The following is a 20,317-nucleotide window of genomic DNA, read 5'->3' on the forward strand; positions in this document are numbered from 1 at the left end:
ATGACCTACAAATAGACAGTATTTCAATGGTCAAGACATCAACCAACGAATCATGAATATATACATCAAATTAACTCGGGCTTTCTTATGATCCTGCACTAAATATAGAAGGTCATAAATTATTAATCAAGGCAATGTTATTTTTTCCACAGAGACTTGAATGTATGATGCAGATCCTAACAGCTTCCCCTGGCTTACTTTTAATAGTTGCCTGTGGCCTCAGTTGGGTAAAATCAGAGATTAATCATTTTTACATCGAAATGACACAACAATCTTACCGAATATTCCAAATTGAAGCAGAAATCGGATTTAAAATATACACACTATCGCCAAAAGTTCGCCATACACAGGTCCTTTCGACTAATTCGACTACCGTTATGAGCGTTTGAAATGATCCCGACAATACGATGATACCATCGGGATCACTCAGGCGCTCATAAAAGCAGCAGAATTAGTCGAAAGGACCTGTGTATGGCGAAATTTTGGCGATAGTGTGTATATTTTAAATCGGATTTCTGCTTCAATTAAGTAAGATTGTTGTGTCATTTCGATGTAAAAATGATTAATCTTTGCGCCGAACGCAGTGATACGCTTAGGATTCGTATATTTACTATAAAATTCATGTCTGAACTGGACATGTACCGGTTTAATGACGAACTGTGTTTTGAAGAGTTTCTTCTCTTGTCAATTATATTACCTTAGTGGATTTTTAGATTTTATAGAAAGTTGAAATATCGTCGGCAAATCATGTTTAATAGTTGAATTGTGTTCCATGACGTGTTAAGCAGCCCATAAATTGTTGTATTTTCTTTATTTTCAGGGTCAAGACTGATTTTACCCAACTGAGGCCACAGGCAACTATTAAAAGTAAGCCAGGGGCAGCTGTTGGGATCTGCATCATACATTCAAGTCTCTGTGTTTTTTCCCGGTATGGTTTTAGCTTTCTGTTCATATTCTTATTGGTTTTACAATTCAAAATTATGCGCCTCGGCCAATTTGATTTCTTGCCATGTAATATCATATTATATCATTTAGGTCATTCTTGCGGGACTTACATCTATGAATTTATATTATATCTGAGTGAGAAGATATTTAAAAAGTGACAATAATATCAAATTTTAGACAACTATTATGATTAGTCACCACAAAAACATTATTTCTTTTGAATAGTATTGATGATACATTGTTAAATGCAATTACTCCATGATAAGTGTCAAAATCAAAGGTTGATGCGTTCCCTATCCCTGTCTTATATCAATGTTTTCATGTTGATCCATATTTTGTTTTTAAGGTTTTTTGTCTTGATTTTCAATGTTTTCTTCCCATCTAAAAATAATTTTACGAAATGAATCTATTGAAAATTTTCCACACGGCTATTTCATGTTTTTGATACTGGCACACAGAAGAGGGAAATAGTAACAAAAGCAATGATTTTACATCCAAAGGAGCATATCGTGCAAGGCCATATAGAATAAAAACATCCTCAAAAGGTGTTTATGGTCAACGTTTCCCTGCATGAGATAACGATAATGTTGTGCCTCAAGTGAAATGATCTTATGGAAAACAATCGGGGCAGCTGATGATTATTAAGATATATTTTATCAGTGATTTAAAGAATGTATCCAATTTATTTAACAAATAACAATTTTATATTTTACAGTGAAGAACAATATGATATTTTTCAGTGAATAAGAATTAAATATTTTAGTTTTAAATTTTGAGCCCGATCTCACTTTAAAGTTAAACATCAGTGCGCACTGGGCTGTGACCCAGTTACATAAGCAAACAATCTGGTGCGTTCTCATGACAAAGTGCAATTTCTCGTTTTATTTCCTTTTATGAAATACAAAGTAGAGAAAATGTTTGGCTCCATGTTAGATCGCTACAAATTAACTCCATGAACACCAAACGTAAATAAACATAATAAAAGTGCTGGTCCTAAATCGATGAAATATATTAAGACCTTACACTGAAGCAAACAGTTATCCTCAGCCTATACTTTTACGAGGGAGTGTTAAATTTACAAGCGTTATTGGGGAACATTGAACATCATTTCACCTGAACAGATAAACATGTTTCTATTGACTTAAAAGGTTACTAAATGACAAAAATGAAAATAAAGAGCTTCGATAAAAAAATGGTATGATTTTATAAATAACATTTTCAATTATATTTATTAAACTGAATGGAGGTTAACTGCAAATATTTCAAACTCATTATTTAAGTTTAAAGTGTATGCTTAGAAGCATTTTTCCACATGTCGCGAAAATGAAAATGTGGAGATGCACATGTACTGTTTCACACTCTGCACATTTACTAGTGTAATATTTCAGTAAGGACGATTTTGAAATGTCATAACTCATCGAGTTTCTTATACATATCACAGTAAATATTTCTAACAAATAACAAAGACTTTTGTGTACGTAAATCCGGTAATGTATGAAGTAATTCTTTGTACTGCTCTTTGTGCCGCAATAGTCATAATAAAAACAATGTCTGTTGTGAACTGGGTGATATTGACGTCTCATTTGTTTTTGATTTGTGCGGATATAATAATAGAATTAGAATACTAAAAACTAGTAATTCAATCAGAAGAAAACTCTTGTTAAAACCGTGGTCTATAGACCTTCAACAGTTATAAAACCCTACCTACAACATGTTCTTCTAGACTAGAGAGAGGCCCTTGTGATATTAGGCATTGGTTGGTATCCTAAAATTAAAACTTAAACAAGAACACATACATTGAACATCCACATGAACGTTTTCCATATCGCGTCCATGTACTTCTGGACATCCCGTCGGGTGCATAATATTTTCAGCAACACATGTAAAAACACCTTCTTCTGTTCGAGATATATTCTGTATGGTGAAGTTTTGACCAGATGTATTTCTGTAAGGCTGTTCTGTACTTGTCCAAACAAATGATGTGGCATTTGGGTTTCCCGGTTTTGAGTCACAGGATAAACTGAAGTTACTCCCTTCAAGGACCACAACTGGTGTCGTACGTTTCGTTATCTTTGGTGGATCTACAATATAAAGCTCTTTAACTGTCCTCTACAGAAATATTCGTCAACACATTAGGGAATGTATAAACTTGTAAATTCCTTTTTTGAAGTAAGAAAGAAAGAAAGAAAAAAAAGAAAGAAAGAAAGAAAGAAAGAAAGAAAGAAAGAAAGAAAGAAAGAAAGAAAGAAAGAAAGAAAGAAAGAAAGAAAGAAAGAAAGAAAGAAAGAAAGAAGTGCTCGAAAATTCAGTCAAGCAGTGAATTATTACAATGTCTGTCTGTTCTCAAATGTCATAATTATCAATAATAAATACTTCCAGAAAATAACTTATCCCATATATAATATATTTGCAATGTTGTTGTAGGTCATGTTAATTTACCAGATAGTGAATCTTTCTTGACCATTATGACCATAATGATTGCACAATCGTATAATATCTAAACAGCCTTGACACAACTATATAAATCATCAATACCGGAATAATAGAAGTCGCACAAAGCTCGTTCACAATATCATATTAAAATTGTATCTGTGAAATTATGCAAGGTCTTACAATGAATTGCACTTTGTTCTTTTCATTCGTTATTCAGGATGCTATCAATTTAACTTATCCTGACAAATATTAAAAATTTGTAAAATCATTAATCCTAGGAGCAATTTTGTACATAGGATATATTTTAAACGGTAGTTCTTTGTTGTACAAAACCTCACCTAGGCATGAAATCGCTCCAAATTTCTTGCTGAAATGGCACCAGACTCTTGCCTTTTCTTATTGAATTCCATTTTCTCTCTTATTGTGAAGATATCAATATCAAAGTGTCACTATGCTGAAAATACAAGCCATGCAAGATGGCAACTTAAAGAACACTAAATGCTAACGAAACCTTAACGTAAGTTTTAAACCTGAATTATATTCTTACACAAAACATCAAGGTGAAAACTTGAAGTAATGGACGATGAAATACTCTTGCCATACGAAGCATCCATGTTATTACTGGCAGTGCAGAAATACTCGAAGGCGAGATGTTCCGACATATTTTGTATTAAAAGTTTACTTGACTGTAAACTATCTGACCAGAAGTAAGTCGGTGGGGGATTTCCGCTTGAAGAACAGTCGATATCCACTTGATCACCGCGTAGAACATTAATGAAGCTTCCATTTGGGACACTCATGTTTCTACACATGTTTATTTGGATAAAAGGAGGCGTAGGTGGATCTGAAATGGAAACATTTGATTAAGGTGTGTTTTCTATCAATACATTTAGAGAATGCCAACAAACTAATATGTAAATCGATATACAGGATACAAACACAAACATCCATTTTTAGTTTAGCGCTATTATTATTTGCTGTTCAAAAGTTGGAAAAAGGGTGTTTGATGCAATGCAGACGCGTTATTGATCGTCGGTCAACTCTTTATAACTGTTAACTGTCTCTCCATGAAAAGAACGAATGACGGAATCCGTTAGGTACGCAGACGAGAGTGACATTGTCGTTCTTGATAACAACTATATGTGGTGTATTAATTACCTTACCGGACGGAGAGCTTATCGAAGAAAAAGTTAAGTAAAGGCATACGTTTGGCAAGTCTTATTTAAAACAATGTGTGCAAATATGTTTTATCAACATTTTATTTCAAACTTAACAGGCTCATTCATATTGCAATATCATTATCAAAATAAAATGTAAAGTATTTGTTAATTTTTAACACAATAATTACGATTTCAGCATTAAATCGAAACAGCATTTAAAAAAAAATATGAATAGTATGGTATAACATTATGATGTTGTCCTGTGACGATGTGAGTCACCCGTTCAGTACGTCCATGAGATTTATACTTATTTCCCTCCGTTATTGCTCATAAGCTTGACGACATAGTTTTTTTCGATATATTAGATTTATTCAGAATCGCTTGTGGCATGTCATGGTAACGTCGGATGCCAGAGAAACATTAACTGAACCGTGTGTTATAGTTGTCGTTCCAATATTGCAGATCGGTTTGTATTGTGGATTACAAAATTCGTAAATGAAATTAAAATTGTAGTAAAACAGAGGTATTTAACAATCACCTTAAAGTTTCGCTAATATTTAAAACCATTAATTATACATACATAATACATGGATATAGACTTCCTCAACACTTGTCCATCCAAGATCGTGCGATGCAGAACAGGTGCAAATAGAATCGTTGTGCAATTCTGCCTTCCAAGTAACGGTACTGATTGCACCCGAGGAATCGTTGAACTTTGTCTGGTTTCCATTGTAGCAAGACCAATGTAAGTCTGCATATGGATTACCGCCTTCTACAGAGCATTCCAGTCTCTGTATTGTTGGTGAATTTCGGATCATATAAAAGTCACGGCCACCGCTAATCAAAATCCCAGTCGTAGGCAGAACTAAATGGCATACAGTTTATTCATTATTTAATATTTAAAATTATTCTTTTGGGTGCAAAATACTTGTTTAAGTTTCAGTCTCATGTCCACTCTCAAAATAGTATTTACAACGCTTGAATATGCAATATGTATTACATATCTTAAGACTTTGATTTACTAGAAAAATGTGAAATCAATTTCACCTACACATTAACCCCTAATTGACTGAGAATCTGACCATGTGTTTAATCATGTTATCATACCTAGGGAGTTGCTGTAGTTTGAGTCAAGATTTGGAAGAATGTATTAGATTTTGCCCAGAAAGACGTAAAGAAGTATCAAGTGTTAAACATAATTACTGAGTACTTGATTTAGTAAAACTTATTATTTACTTAATAATATTATTTACAAAAATATGTTGTTTTTAATGAGTAACATTATTTTTTTTAGACATATGACAGATGTTAATGAAAATGGTATGCTTAACCAATCGTTTTATTTGGAATGTAAATGTAACCTGTATTGCATTATATCGGAATCTGGCCGTCTCATAGGTCTTATTATATTTAAGGGTATGATTGACTAATGATTTTACAATGTCAGATTAATTGGTTTCGCATTTTATAACAAACAAAAAACACACTATTATTATTCATTCTAAAAGCTTTTTTTTTCACCGTAAAAACAATTAAATACAAAAAATACAAAACCAAACTTGAAAAAATACATCATATTGGCGAAACTGAATCTCCGAATGTTAAATTTACTTCAATTGTGTTCACATCATCATAAACACATTCTGAGGCGTTTAAAATGCATTTTCGTATAACTGATTGCGATTGGTTTTTTGCAATGTTTCAATCTAGAGAATTGCTTAGTTTTGTGTTAATCTGACCGTGACCGGTGAAAGAACATATTTTGACCCACATAAAACCACGACAATAGCCGCTGTCCTTGAGTGACTCCTTTTCTGTAAAATATTTACCCCACCCCCAAATGATAACATGACTCCCAACGATCATTACTGTAAATAGGTATATATCCCCATCGAACAGAACCGATTATGTTGGTCATTTTAATACGTGTGCTCTCAAGTCTTAGTAATACAGCTGGTAATGCTGCAGCTATTGCTGTTGATACTACCACTTCTGCAACTGCTATTGCCACTGTCAACACCACCGTCACAACACCACCGTCACCACCACCACAACGACAACCACCACCGATGATGATGAAGGAGATGATGATGATGATGATGATGATGATGATGATGATGATGATGATGATGATGATGATGATGATGATGATGACGATGATATTGATGATGATGATACTCCTCAAACAACTGTCGCTCCTGATGAAATTGTTGTTGTTGCCACTTGTACAACAACAGCTACTATTCTTTCTACTAACTATCATATGACTACTACTGATGCTGCTAATCTCGCAATAGTTAATTATATGTTGCTGTAAATGAAGAAACTAAGCTGTTTGTATCAATGCGAAGACCCATTATTTTTATAATGACGAAGGCGCGAAGTACTATGAACGCTTAAGCAAATTTTCGACATATACAGATAAACGACTTCCCTGTTTCATTTTACTTCATTTACAGGAGTCATAACATTATGAGCCTGTAGTCGATAAGTTTGACCCGCGGGTCACTTTAACTTAAAAATAATGACTGGAGGTCGTGATTCTATTTGGGTCAAAATACATCCTTACGCCGGCCAAATCCTAATAGCCTCTTATAGAACAATACCGTAATCAAGTTGTTAAATTAAACGACACGATCTAAGCTGAAGGCGCTATATAAAAATATTTAGCTGTTGCGGAACTAAGAAATATAGCTAGTACATCTGTACTTGATTTTTTCAATCTTTAAACATAATTCAAGAGTGTGGTTTAGATAGTTATATATTGTGGTCATGGAGATTGTTTATAAACAATATCAAAGATGTAATGCTTAGCTTAGTTAATTAACAAAAGATGTTTGTCAAGCATTATGCCCCCCTGAGCGCCATGTTGTCAGGATTATATGGACAATTGAATGAAATATGCATGGACCGAAATGACAGCTGATTTGTTGCCGTTAAGGCAATTTTAAGATTATGACCATTAAAGTGTGAGGATAGAGTGTGTTATGACCATGACCTTTTACTCTATGAACTCAAAATCCAGAGTCATCAGCTGGTCACTAGAAACCTAAATGTCAAGTTCGAGGGCCATGGGTGCAGGCATTGTCAAGTTATCACACAGACAAATCTTTTTCGTTCAAGGTCACTGTGACCTTGACCTTTAACCCAATGACCCCTTAAATCATAAGGGGTCATCTACAAGTCAGATGCAACTCCAAGTCAAGTTTTAAGGCCATGGGTTCAGGCATTGTTGAGTTGTCACTCGGACAACCTTTTACCATTCAAGATCACTGTGACCTTGACCTTTGGCTCTATGAATCCTAAAGTCAATAAGGGTGATCTACTGGTCAGGCTTAACATCCATATCAAGTTTAATGATCATAGGTTCAGGCATTGTTGAGATATCAGTGGGAGAAGATTTGTTAACTTTTTTGCGTTAAAGGTTACTGTGACATTGACCTTGGCCTGATGACCCCCAATGTCGATAGAGGTCATCTACTGGGCAGGCCCAACCTTCATGTCAAGTTTGATGACCATAGGTCCAGGAATTGACGAGTTTGGTTTCAAGGTCACTGTGACCTTGACCTTTGACCCCTAAAATCAATAGGGGTCATCTACTGGTCAAGCCCAACCTCAATGTCAAGTTTGAGGGCCATGGGTGCAGGCATTGTTGAGTTATCACTCGGAAAACCTATTATCATTCAAGGTCACTGTGACCTTGACCTTTGGCCCAATGACCCCTAAAATCAATAGGGACCATTTTCTGGCCAGGCCCAACATCCAAGTCAAGTTTGAGGGCCATGGGTGCAGGCATTGTCGAGTTATCACTCGGATAACCTTTTACCATTCCAAGTCACTGTGACCTTGACCTTTAGCCCAATGACCCCTAAAATCAATATGGACCATTTTCTGTCCAGGCCCAACCTCCAAGTCAAGTTTGAGGGCCATGGGTGCAGGCATTGTTGAGTTATCACTCGGATAACCTTTTACCATTCCAAGTCACTGTGACCTTGACCTTTAGCCCAATGACCCCTTAAATCAATAGGGACCATCTTCTGGCCAGGCCCAACCTCCAAGTCAAGTTTGAGGGCCATGGGTGCAGGCATTGTTGAGTTATCACTCGGACAACCTTTTACCATTCCAGGTCACTGTGACCTTGACCTTTGGCCAGATGACCCCCCAAAACCATAGGGGTCATCTCCTGGTCAGGCCAATTCTCCAAGTCAAGTTTGAGGGCCATGGGTGCAGGCATTGTCGAGTTATCAATCGGACAACCTTTTACCATTCAAGGTGACTGTGATCTTGACCTTTGGCCAGATGACCCCCAAAAACAAAAAGGGTCATGTACTGGTCAGGTCCAATTCCAAGTCAAGTTTGAGGGCCATGGGTGCAGGCATTGTCAAGTTATCACACGGAAAACCTTTAACCATTCAAGGTGACTGTGACCTTGACCTTTGGCCCAATGACCCCTTAAAACAATAGGGGTCTTCTACTGGTCAGGCCCAACCTCCAAGTCAAATTTGAGGGCCATGGGTGCAGGCATTGTTGAGTTATCACTCGGATAACCTTTTACCATTCCAAATCACTGTGACCTTGACCTTTAGCCCAATGACCCCTTAAATCAATAGGGACCATTTTCTGGCCAGGCCCAACCTCCAAGTCAAGTTTGAGGGCCATGGGTGCAGGCATTGTTGAGTTTTCACTCGGAAAACCTTTTATCATTCAAGGTCACTGTGACCTTGACCTTTGGCCCAATGACCCCTAAAATCAATAGGGACCATTTTCTGGCCAGGCCCAACCTCCAAGTCAAGTTTGAGGGCCATGGGTGCAGGCATTGTCGAGTTATCACTCGGATAACCTTTTACCATTCCAAATCACTGTGACCTTGACCTTTAGCCCAATGACCCCTTAAATCAATAGGGACCATTTTCTGGCCAGGCCCAACCTCCAAGTCAAGTTTGAGGGCCATGGGTGCAGGCATTGTTGAGTTATCACTCGGACAACCTTTTACCATTCCAGGTCACTGTGACCTTGACCTTTGGCCAGATGACCCTCCAAAACCATAGGGGTCATCTCCTGGTCAGGCCAATTCTCCAAGTCAAGTTTGAGGGCCATGGGTGCAGGCATTGTCGAGTTATCAATCGGACAACCTTTTACCATTCAAGGTGACTGTGATCTTGACCTTTGGCCAGATGACCCCCAAAAACAAAAGGGGTCATGTACTGGTCAGGTCCAATTCCAAGTCAAGTTTGATAAAAATCTAGTAATCTGGCCGACGGTTTCTGAAGAGAAGTTTTCCATATAGTCATGTAGTGCAATCTAGCCAGCCCCTGTCGGCCAAGGTTTTTACGAACCAACATGGCTTTTGATTTTAATAAAACAATGATTTTGATAAGAGGCCACCTTATATACATTTGAACATATTTCTGAGAGAAAGCTTTTGATACAGTAAAAACTAGCCCACCCCCTGTCTGCCAAGTATTAATACGAACGAACATGGCTTGAAGTAATTTGATAAGAAACCATATAAGGAACATCTCTGAAATTATTTTGAAATTCATTTCTGAGGAAAAAATTTCGATAAAAGTCTTATTGTGAAAACTAGTCCCGCCACCTGTCAGCAATATTTTTTACGAACCAACATGGCTTTGAGGAATTTGATAGAGTGCATAAGGAACATTTGATCTAAAATTAAGATTTCAATATAGTCATAAACTGCAATGTGGACCGCGTTAAATGGAATGATCAAGTGTAAGAAATACATAAACACGTTACTTACATCTTACATTTAGTTGAATCCTCCTACTGGTTTTGAGTTCCGAGTTCAAATTTCTGGCTCGGCAATAAATCACCCTTCGGTTGTGGGACCTGTTTACGTTGAGTGTCAAATTGCTCGTTACAGAGAACGTCTTGTCAGATTCGACCTTAATACCTTGACTTATATTATCAACTATCTGCACGTCTTCAACTAGTGTGGAAAGATTGGAGTTGTCCCAAAACCAAGTAATGTTTGCTGCGGGAATACCGTTTGCTTGACAAGTCAAAGACGCCAGTTTGTTTTCGTCCACGGTTAATCTGTCCGGAATATCTCGCGGTATGCTTGCATATTGAACTGGCACTGAAATAGCCCACAATTCTAAAATAAACATTCATTAGATATGTAGTATCAAAATAATTTTTGAATTCGTATTATTTTAAATTCATATAATATTATAATATTTGTATTTTGCTCTGAAAGTCGGATATAACATACCTTGTATGTCGATTCGAATATAATTGCTGGCGGTTCCACCCAAAACGTTGCATTCCAGAAGATCACCGTGTTTCATTCGATTTAATCGTTTGCTTACACATGTAAATACTTTGTTACTGACACATTTACACTGAGATAGTATAGAGTGTTCATATATCGTGACATGACACTCCCCTGCACCATAAATGATGCGTGCATACGGTGTGATACCAGGAGTGTTAAACATTAAAATATTCTCCGGTGTTGTGTCTGTTGAACAATTCATGCTCACCGTTGAGTTTTCTATAAAACTGTTTTTATCAATCGTCAATTCAATACCTGAAAAAAAATATGCAGAACATGTACTTCATTCCAAAAGCCAAATATTTAAAAATTACCTTAGGGACACGGTGCGGTCGCCTTAAAATACACATAGAGACTCATGCTACGTCAAAGTACAACAAAACAAGACCGATCTACTTTTTACGTACATAAAAGTATCGTGATTGATAAATGTTCCAGTGATCGTTTTGGAACGGTCAGTTCACTGGGATGAGAAGTGCAAAAACCAATGAAACGAGTATTCAACCGCGCACTTTTCTCGTCATTTATCAATAAAAGCACAACTATACATATCCAGTATAAGGCAACAATCAATTGATCATGTGCTCGTCAGATTTGCCGCACCTAATATTCGAAAAACGAAAAAAATAAACGCACACATTATTTGGCCGCGCGGATTTTTTTTTGTATTCTTCTGGATTTCCATGTTTTCTGAATTTCTTTTACTTAAAAAGGAATGTCCATGCTTAACATTCTTCGCGCGCAAACGTTCCTCGTGTCAGGACAAAATCATGTCCGGGAAGCGCAAAGTGTTTTAAAAAGTTAAAAAAGTAGGACTTGTAAATGTTTTAGAAACAGTCTGTATCTACACATTCAGTATTATAATAACATCAGTAAAATCAGAAATTAAAACCTTTTATAAGTATTAAGTATAATGACTGTTTTAATTTTCTAAATTCCTTGTTCTTATGGATCAGTCAATTGTAGCCACGGCCCCAGGGGTAAATCGGGGATAGCCGTGTTTTTACCTTCGAGATGGCCCCGCAGTGCCGGATGAATGCGTTGGTTTTGTCTTCCAGCCAAATATAGCGTGGTATGGGCCTTACCTAGAATTCCTTTGGTGCGTGGGATTTTGCGGGGGTTTCACGAGCAGTTCGTCCCCGCAGGGCGGGGACTTTGCCTGGGCTTGGCTGAACCGAAAGTCAAAGTCCCCGCTTTCCCCGGATCTTTCATCAATAAGTGATGAAGTGGCATATAAACCATAGGTTCGTGGTCAAGGCGAGGTTTTGAAACGGAAACATCTTTAATGCAACACCTGCACTTAATTTAATGTCCAGTGCCAGATTTGCAGATTTGTTTGCTACTGCTTCAATTATATTTTCCCACAATTCAATAAGCACTGGATCTTATTGCCATTTGCTAAATATTGAGACAGATTTTCATGTGATACAATTAAACCTTTTCATGTATAACTGAGAACTATTTTACAATAAAAAGCATTTTTTAACATAGTTGTATGTTAAATATGGTAAGAAATATTCATTGTTTATTTTATTTTTATTTTCGCTTGCCTCTGATTTGCCTTAAATTTAAAAAAATAAATATTTTGTTTCGTTCGCTTGCTCCTACTTTTTTTGCAAAATCCGTAGTCCCCACTTTAAAGGTAAAATTTACTTCATTAACCAGTAGTTTTCTGCAAAAGTTATGGAGAAACGCTGAACTCTCATACCTAAAGATTTACAGAAGGACGTTGCACACTGTGTTTTTTTCTGAAGCACCCTCCTTATATCATAGAGACCAGCATGGGCACCCTTCTGCCTTAATAGTATTAAATGCTTAAGACTGTCAAATACTTATTTATATGGCATATCAGAGAAGGTTAAAAGAAAATGATCACATTGTTTAACACTCTTCTTCAAATATATCAGCTGATGACCTTTTGTTACATTTTTAATTTGTTAATAACCAAAACGCTATTTTCTATCAACCTTATGACGGTATGCTGTATATAATTCATATATACATAATTCAGTTGTTTATTTATTTTTTTGTATGAACAGATGCTTTGTAACATGATGCAAAGAAAACATTTCTCTGTTCGTTCATATCTGAATTTATCATAAATCAAGTGACCTGCCCATGTTAAATTATTATGTACACGACATAAGCCGGCCAATCCCTACTGAAACCCTGACATAACTCTCTTCACCACGTGATATTACTGATGTTACCCTCGCGTGGTTCTAATAATACGCACTTGGAATTTCAAATAGATCGATTCGAATGTTTGCAGAAAACAAAATTTACTCCCTTGTGAAAAAAACTGATTCTCGAGTTTACATTATAGGCTCTCATCCTCCATTGCATCTGATATTTATATAATAAATATGTTTTCAAAATGACTATGGACTATGACCAGAAACTTCAACTTACTGATCCTATTACAAATGCGGGATCATCTACTGGTCAAGGCCAACGTACCTCTGAGGTTTCAGCGTCCTAGGTAAAACCGTTCTCAATTTATTGTGCGGTTAAAATCTATATAAGACTGTTGACAGTGACCTTGACCTAATGACGTCAACAACAAGCATCTACTGACCAAGACAACATATATGTTAAGTTTCATAATCCTAGTTCAATGTTAAAATAATTCTCAAGTAGATATGCGGACATAGGTTTCTTAAGCCTGTTTATCGCGTCCGATATCCGGACCTTTGATTGACTGACCTAAATCAATAGAGGTTTTCTACTGGTCGATGCCAACATCCTTCTTAAGTATCATAGTCATAAGTTGCACTTTTCTCAAGTTATTGTGCTCAGCTGTCATTGAATTAAATCGCTAATCATCAAATTTGACCTACTGACCTCACAAACAATACTCACTTACTGGACAAAGTCATTCACTTACTAAAGTTGCCTGATCCTAAGTAATTGTACGGACGTTTATGTTTTCATAAGACTGTTGATAGTGACCTTGACCTTTGGCCAACTGATAAATCATATGAGTAATCTAGTATTTAAAAGCAACCGAACACTAATAATGTCAAATCGTTCTCGAGTTATTGTGCGGACAGGACATGGTCTACCGATTAAACGACACGACGACCGACAGCCAATCCGATCGACAGACTTTTGCAAAAATGTATGCCCTGTTTCGGTGGGAGCATCAAAATGTTGTTGTTTTTGAAAACAATATTAGGACTATTTCCGAGCGTTTCAATGATTTTAACTTACCGATTATGCATAATTGTGTGTTATTCCCAAAAATAATTAAACAAAGGAACCGGCAGGATTGATAGTCCATGATAGCAACGCAATTACATGAACATGACTAGCGGAAACAATATCTCAACCTTTGTGACGGTATATTTCATACATTATTATAGTACCATACATGGGACAGTTCATCACAAGTTTTAAAATAACCGCATTAAACTTATATTAAGTTTTCTGCCGTTAAAATGAGGCCGTTCTCCCTATGACGTGTTGACTATGTTCCCTTCAAATGCCCGTATGTAATTGCCGATGACAATGTGTTGCTGTTAATTTAATGGCATGGCCACATCCTTAACTTCATCGAAATCAGGTATCGTCCGATCAGTCCCTCTCACTCTGTTTACGTTCACTAGCATGCAGGTGTCAGTGTTTTGGTTACTGGCTATTCATGAGTCAAGCTTGTGTATTCTGCTTACGTACACTAACATGCAGGTGTCAGTGTTTTGGTTTACTGGCTATTCATGTGTCAAGCTTGTGTGTTCTGCTTACGTACGCTTGCATGCAGGCGTCGGTGCTTTTGTTTACTGGCAAGACATGTTTCAAGCCTGTGTGTTCTGTTTACGTTTGCTGGCATGCAGGTTTTGGTGCTTTGCTTTACTGGCCAGACAAGCTTCAAGCTTATGTGTTCTGTAAACGTACGCTTGCATGCAGGTTTCTGTGTTTTGGTTTATAGGCCAAACATTTGTCAAACGCGTGTGTTTCATTTACGTACTCATTTATGCAGGTTTCGTTGGTATGGTTTACCAGCCAGTCATGTGTTTATGTTGTATGTAAACACGCTTGCATATAGGTGTCGGTGCTTTGGTTTACTGGCCAGATATGTGACAAGCTTGTTTATTACGTGTAAGTGTGCTTGTTTGCCGGTGCCTTTGCTTCGCTTCACCAGCCACTGATGTGTCAATGTTGTTTCAGTTCTAACTTAGTAGATGACAGTGCTTGTGTTCACTAGCCAGTCGATGTCTTTTTTGCAAGTACCCTTGCATGCAGGAGCCGATGCGTTAGTTCATTAAATCAAGCACGTTTGTATTCGTCAGGATGTTATGTCACTTTCTACGATATCATTTGATGCCACCCTTTAAACAAATCTTGTTTATTTATGTTATAATGATATTGACAAAACGTTGCACGGTTTAGTTTAAAGAAAATGACCGCTTATTGTTTAAGCATACTTTTTCTCTTTATTTAGTTTGTAGACTTTAAAAAAGCATTTGGTTCCATCAAATGTCAAACTTGTTCTTAAGCAAATACGTATTTTGTAACTTTTTTAAAACAAATTATCTTTCAACAACTGAACATAAAAACTATTGACTCATCAATTTCACATTCTTCGTTTCTATGCATGAAAATGATAGCACCAAAATCGTATAGCCTAATTGAGTGTTAAATCATAGTGTTCCTAGCAGACTGTTTAAAGTTACATCCAAGATGATGGCATACATGTAAAAACATGTTGTTGTTTTTCTTTTCAGTTTGTGAACTAGGTTGACTTTTAAGCAACAATTAAATATTTAGGCCACATGGTATTCATCATGGCATCCATCATGGCATCCACTATGTACTTAAAAATTAGCGTATCTGCTAGGTTACATAAACTAAACGAAGATTTCAATTTTATACTTTTGAATGTATCCTATTAATATCAATAGTAGCTTAATCAGTAAGAGATGGTAAAATAATGCAAACCCATTTTTCAAACTCTCGTTTAATTCCTTACGGTTACGCTGGCGTGTTAGCATTTAATTATCAATATTTATACCTCAACTATAATTCCTTCAACGAACTGCCTTTCTGCAATTGCGATAATCATCCGATGAACGCAACAGCATCGGATATGTTCGGATTATGAGTACTCGTATAACAATATACATGAAAATTGAAAAATGTTTATCGTGTTATTGTTTGTGTTGTAGGCCCCGAAAAACTTCAATCAACATTTTTGAAAATGTTAATTTATGATATGTTAAATGTATTGTTGTCATAAAAGTTCAATTTTACATTTAAAAGTGATTATAAGATCATTTATTGATTTTTTCCCGCTTTTTTCTGACGTAATTTGATATACTGTTTTCCGATTACGGTCGGGTCGTTTATTTACAAAATGGGTGAGAAAGAATCAAATAGGGTTGTTGTTTTTAATGAAATGCTGAAACAATTATTAATTGACGAACTATAAATTAACCGTACGCTCTTCATTTGAAGGGTTAATCCACATAAAATGTTAAACTTTCATAACTTAGTCACAGTCCGTGGTGTCTTTCATTATTCATTTCATCATTTTGCTTAAGTCTAGTCAAGATAAAATGAATAAAAATATAACAATTAAGGATGCGTATTTTGTAAACTAACTGTAAAGGTACATAAAGGTACATATAACATGATATTTAAGTAAGTTAAAACATATCTATATAAACCGAAATTCTACAACTGCAGGTAAAATTCCATTTGTTTTGCTTGTTTTGTTTTGTTTTTGTCAAGGCCATGTTTTTACCACAACGAAACAAATTGAGGAAACATCATTTGAGGTTACATTACACTGCAGCATTTATGTTGACTGAATTACTTGCTCTTAACTAGGATAACAATAGAGCTTTTTTAAACCGTCCTATTATTTAAAAAAAATATATATACCAGTTTCAAAATCTAGTTTTCTTTATATTCACTTATAAAATGTAAACCATCTTTGATGTGCAGCAATATTGTAAAAGACGGCAGCCATGATTTTCTTCGGAAAACTACTAAGGATGGCTGAAAATATATTCTGGAACAAGTTACGATCACGCTATCACAACATGACAGTTGTCAGAAGTTACGGATGTAATCTCGCTTCGAAATAATCCAATGAGATTGCGGCTTACAAATCGTTTTAGGCAGGATATTATAAAATACGCCGATAACTCTTCACAAAGGAGATTCTTTCCTTTTTGTTATCGGCTATTTCATTGGTCGGAAAATGCTTATGAATATTAAATATTTACAAAGTTTCCTTAGCCAATTTGCCGAGGATGTTTGTTGCTTAAGTCTTTCATCTCGTTCTGATGTGTTGGCGAATCGGCTTGTTGGCAACACGCAAACAGTAAAACACGCAAGAACGACCAATACGATGTATTCGTCGTATTGCCTATTGGCACCATGTTTTTGTCATCATGCAAACACGTCATAATGAGATGGCAGGACTAATCCATGATAGGAAACAGTAGTGTGAACAAGTTTATTCTTTATCAGATTGCCATTATATTTTAACAAGCGCGATCACAGTTGATAAAGAGAGACCAGTATTGATTATATTGATGACGAATAAGTTGTAAAAATATATACACCTTTTGCAACAAATTCATCAATCAGAATAACTCATTTACAAATTGACTTTAAAAAGTGTGTATAAAACATTTTCACCTCATCCCATTCCTACCGCCAACAGACGAATTAAAAAGGACGAAGGTGTTTTTGTCTTGGGATGAATCTTTTTTTTTTTGCAAACGGATAGGATATGAATATCATTATAGTCTATCACTTTTCTTTTTAATTATTTTGAATGATAATATATATTTCTATTCTGAAATGTTATGAGCAATTATCCTTTAGAATTACTTATCCTTATCAATAATGTGCTCTTGTTAAAAGAAATCCACAGAATTATCATGAATAAAACCGCATTCCCACGGAATCTGCCATTATCCGACCTCATCAACGTAAGGAAAATAACCAAATATACCTAGTGCGAAAACACCCAGGTCTTCATTTCTCAAAATATTTATCGTAGTTTATTAAGCAAAATTATTGATTTTACTAATCAATACTAATTCTTACATTATTGTGATTATCATTAAGTTAAGTTCCTTTAAATGTCTCATAAGTCTGTTAATGGGGAACATTACACAGTTTTAACCAAAACCTTTGATAACGGACTTGATTGTTATGCATTTCGAACTCCTATATGGAAACGAACTCGGCAGCTTTGACCCCGTATATGCCCCGTTCCTTCAAATATTGCTGTGAATAATCCATGCATATACATGTACACCTATCTTTGATGTATTCTGTTGAACGTTCAATAAATTACAAAAAGATAGCATTTGTGAAGTTCAAAACTGGCATCTTGTCGATTTAAATACTTGCAACTGTCGAGTTGCCACCTAAAATAATCTAAGAGAAACTCGAATTTCCTCATTTTCTACTGTAATATACCATAATCTTAAATGAAGTTCATAAAATATAAACGTGACATACCGTATGTCGTACAAATAGCAAATCCAAAAAGAACTGTTATTATATCCATAGTTTATCTATCAATCGTTCATACATCAGACTAAGCGTACTCGAAGTGTTGTTTAAGGTGTCACTGAACGATATTTAAACGACATGCAGCACTTGCAGGCCATGAGATGTATAGACATCAAGATTTGTAATGTAATGCAATACTGATATGCTTTAAACAGTCAAGTTTAACAATCACTGTTTTCTAATGTTTTGAATAAAAGTAGCATTTATTCAAAACCTTAAGTTTCAATCCTCTACAATTAATCCAAATTTGCTTAAAATATAACTTTGCGGCCGTAATATATCCATCAGTGATAATACAGGTGTACTTGTTTGTTCCCTTAGGCAAGATCGTAGGAAGTCTTTCTTATCATATATTTTTGACATAAACCAATTGTATTGTTAAGAAAAAACGTTTTTCAAATGTGATTGTTTTTCGTTTACTGATTTAAGTTTTGATGCGAGCAAAGCTTTAAGAACTGTACGTACGTATAAAATCATGGACCCCAGAACGCTGTACAGATTGCAGGACTAACTTATGTCTTTGACATTCATTTCGAAAATACTGTCATATTCTAAAATCGATACATTGCCTGTATATATAAGTATACGTCTGTTTATAAAGATCAGAATCTTTGTAAGGTAACTATGTTCATTAGTATGTATTGCAGTATGATGATGCTATTAAATGACACGATGGTTTTACAAGAACATGTGCTGTAATGATTTATCATTCTTTTTGCGAATCCAGTAAAATCATCATCATCAACAACAACAACAACAACAACAACAACAACAACATTATCAGTTGCAGTTGCAGTTGCAGTTGCAGTAGCAGTAGCAGAAGTAGTAGCAGTAGCAATAGTAGAAGTAGCAGTAGTAGTAGTAGTAGTAGTAGTTGTAGTAGTAGTAGTAGTAGTAGTAGTAGTAGTAGTAGTAGTAGTAGTAGTAGTAGTAGTGGTGGTGGTGGTGGTGGTGGTGGTGGTGGTGGTGGTGGTAGTAGTAGTAGTAGTGGTGGTGGTGGTGGTAGTAGTAGTAGTAGTAGTAGTAGTAGTAGTAGTAGTAGTAGTAGTAGTAGTAGTAGTAGTAGTAGTAGTAGTAGTAGTAGTAGTAGTAGTAGTAGTAGTAGTAGTAATAGTAGTGGCAGTAGTAGAAGTAGGAGTAGAGTAGCAGTAGTAGTAGTAGTAGTAGTAGTAGTTGTAGTAGTAGTTGTAGTAGTAATCGTAGTAGTAGTAGTAGCAGTAGTAGTAGTAGTAGTAGTAGTAGTAGTAGTAGTAGTAGTAGTAGTAGTAGTAGTAGTAGTAGTAGTAGTAGTAGTAGTAGAAGTAGTAGTAGTTGTAGTAGTAGTAGTAGTAGTAGTAGTAGTAGTAGTAGTAGTAGTAGTAGTAGTAGTAGTAGTAGTAGTAGTAGTAGTAGTAGTAGTAGTAGTAGTAGTAGTAGTAGTAGTAGTAGTAGTGGTGGTGGTAGTAGTAGTAGTAGTAGTAGTAGTAGTAGTAGTAGTAGTAGTAGTAGTAGTAGTAGTAGTAGTAGTAGTAGTAGTAGTAGTAGTAGTAGTAGTAGTAGTAGTAGTAGAAGTAGTAGTAGTAGTAGTAGTAGTAGTAGTATGTTAACGCGATGTAAAGTATATAAACAATCGTATAATTGAGTACATAACTGACTATTTAAGCTTTAATAATTAATCATCAAAATATTAAAAATGACATATGAGGACCAAAACTGATCGACAATATTTATAGAAAATAAGGCAAATAGTTCGATATAAATTAATTAATTTTGAAATGGAATAACATTAATCTCAAAATTTTAATCATGCAAAATCGCAATATTATGACTGCAATATCGTCTGACTAGCAGACGACTTACGTTACGAAAATTTACGACAGGTATTGGTAATTGAGCCTTTTCGCGAAGTAAACAACTCGCTGATAGCACGTAAATGAGTTTTCGCGCATGCGTCGATTTTAAAAGC

This window comes from Mya arenaria, chromosome 5, assembly GCF_026914265.1.
Source record: "Mya arenaria isolate MELC-2E11 chromosome 5, ASM2691426v1".
Classification (NCBI taxonomy): domain Eukaryota; kingdom Metazoa; phylum Mollusca; class Bivalvia; order Myida; family Myidae; genus Mya; species Mya arenaria.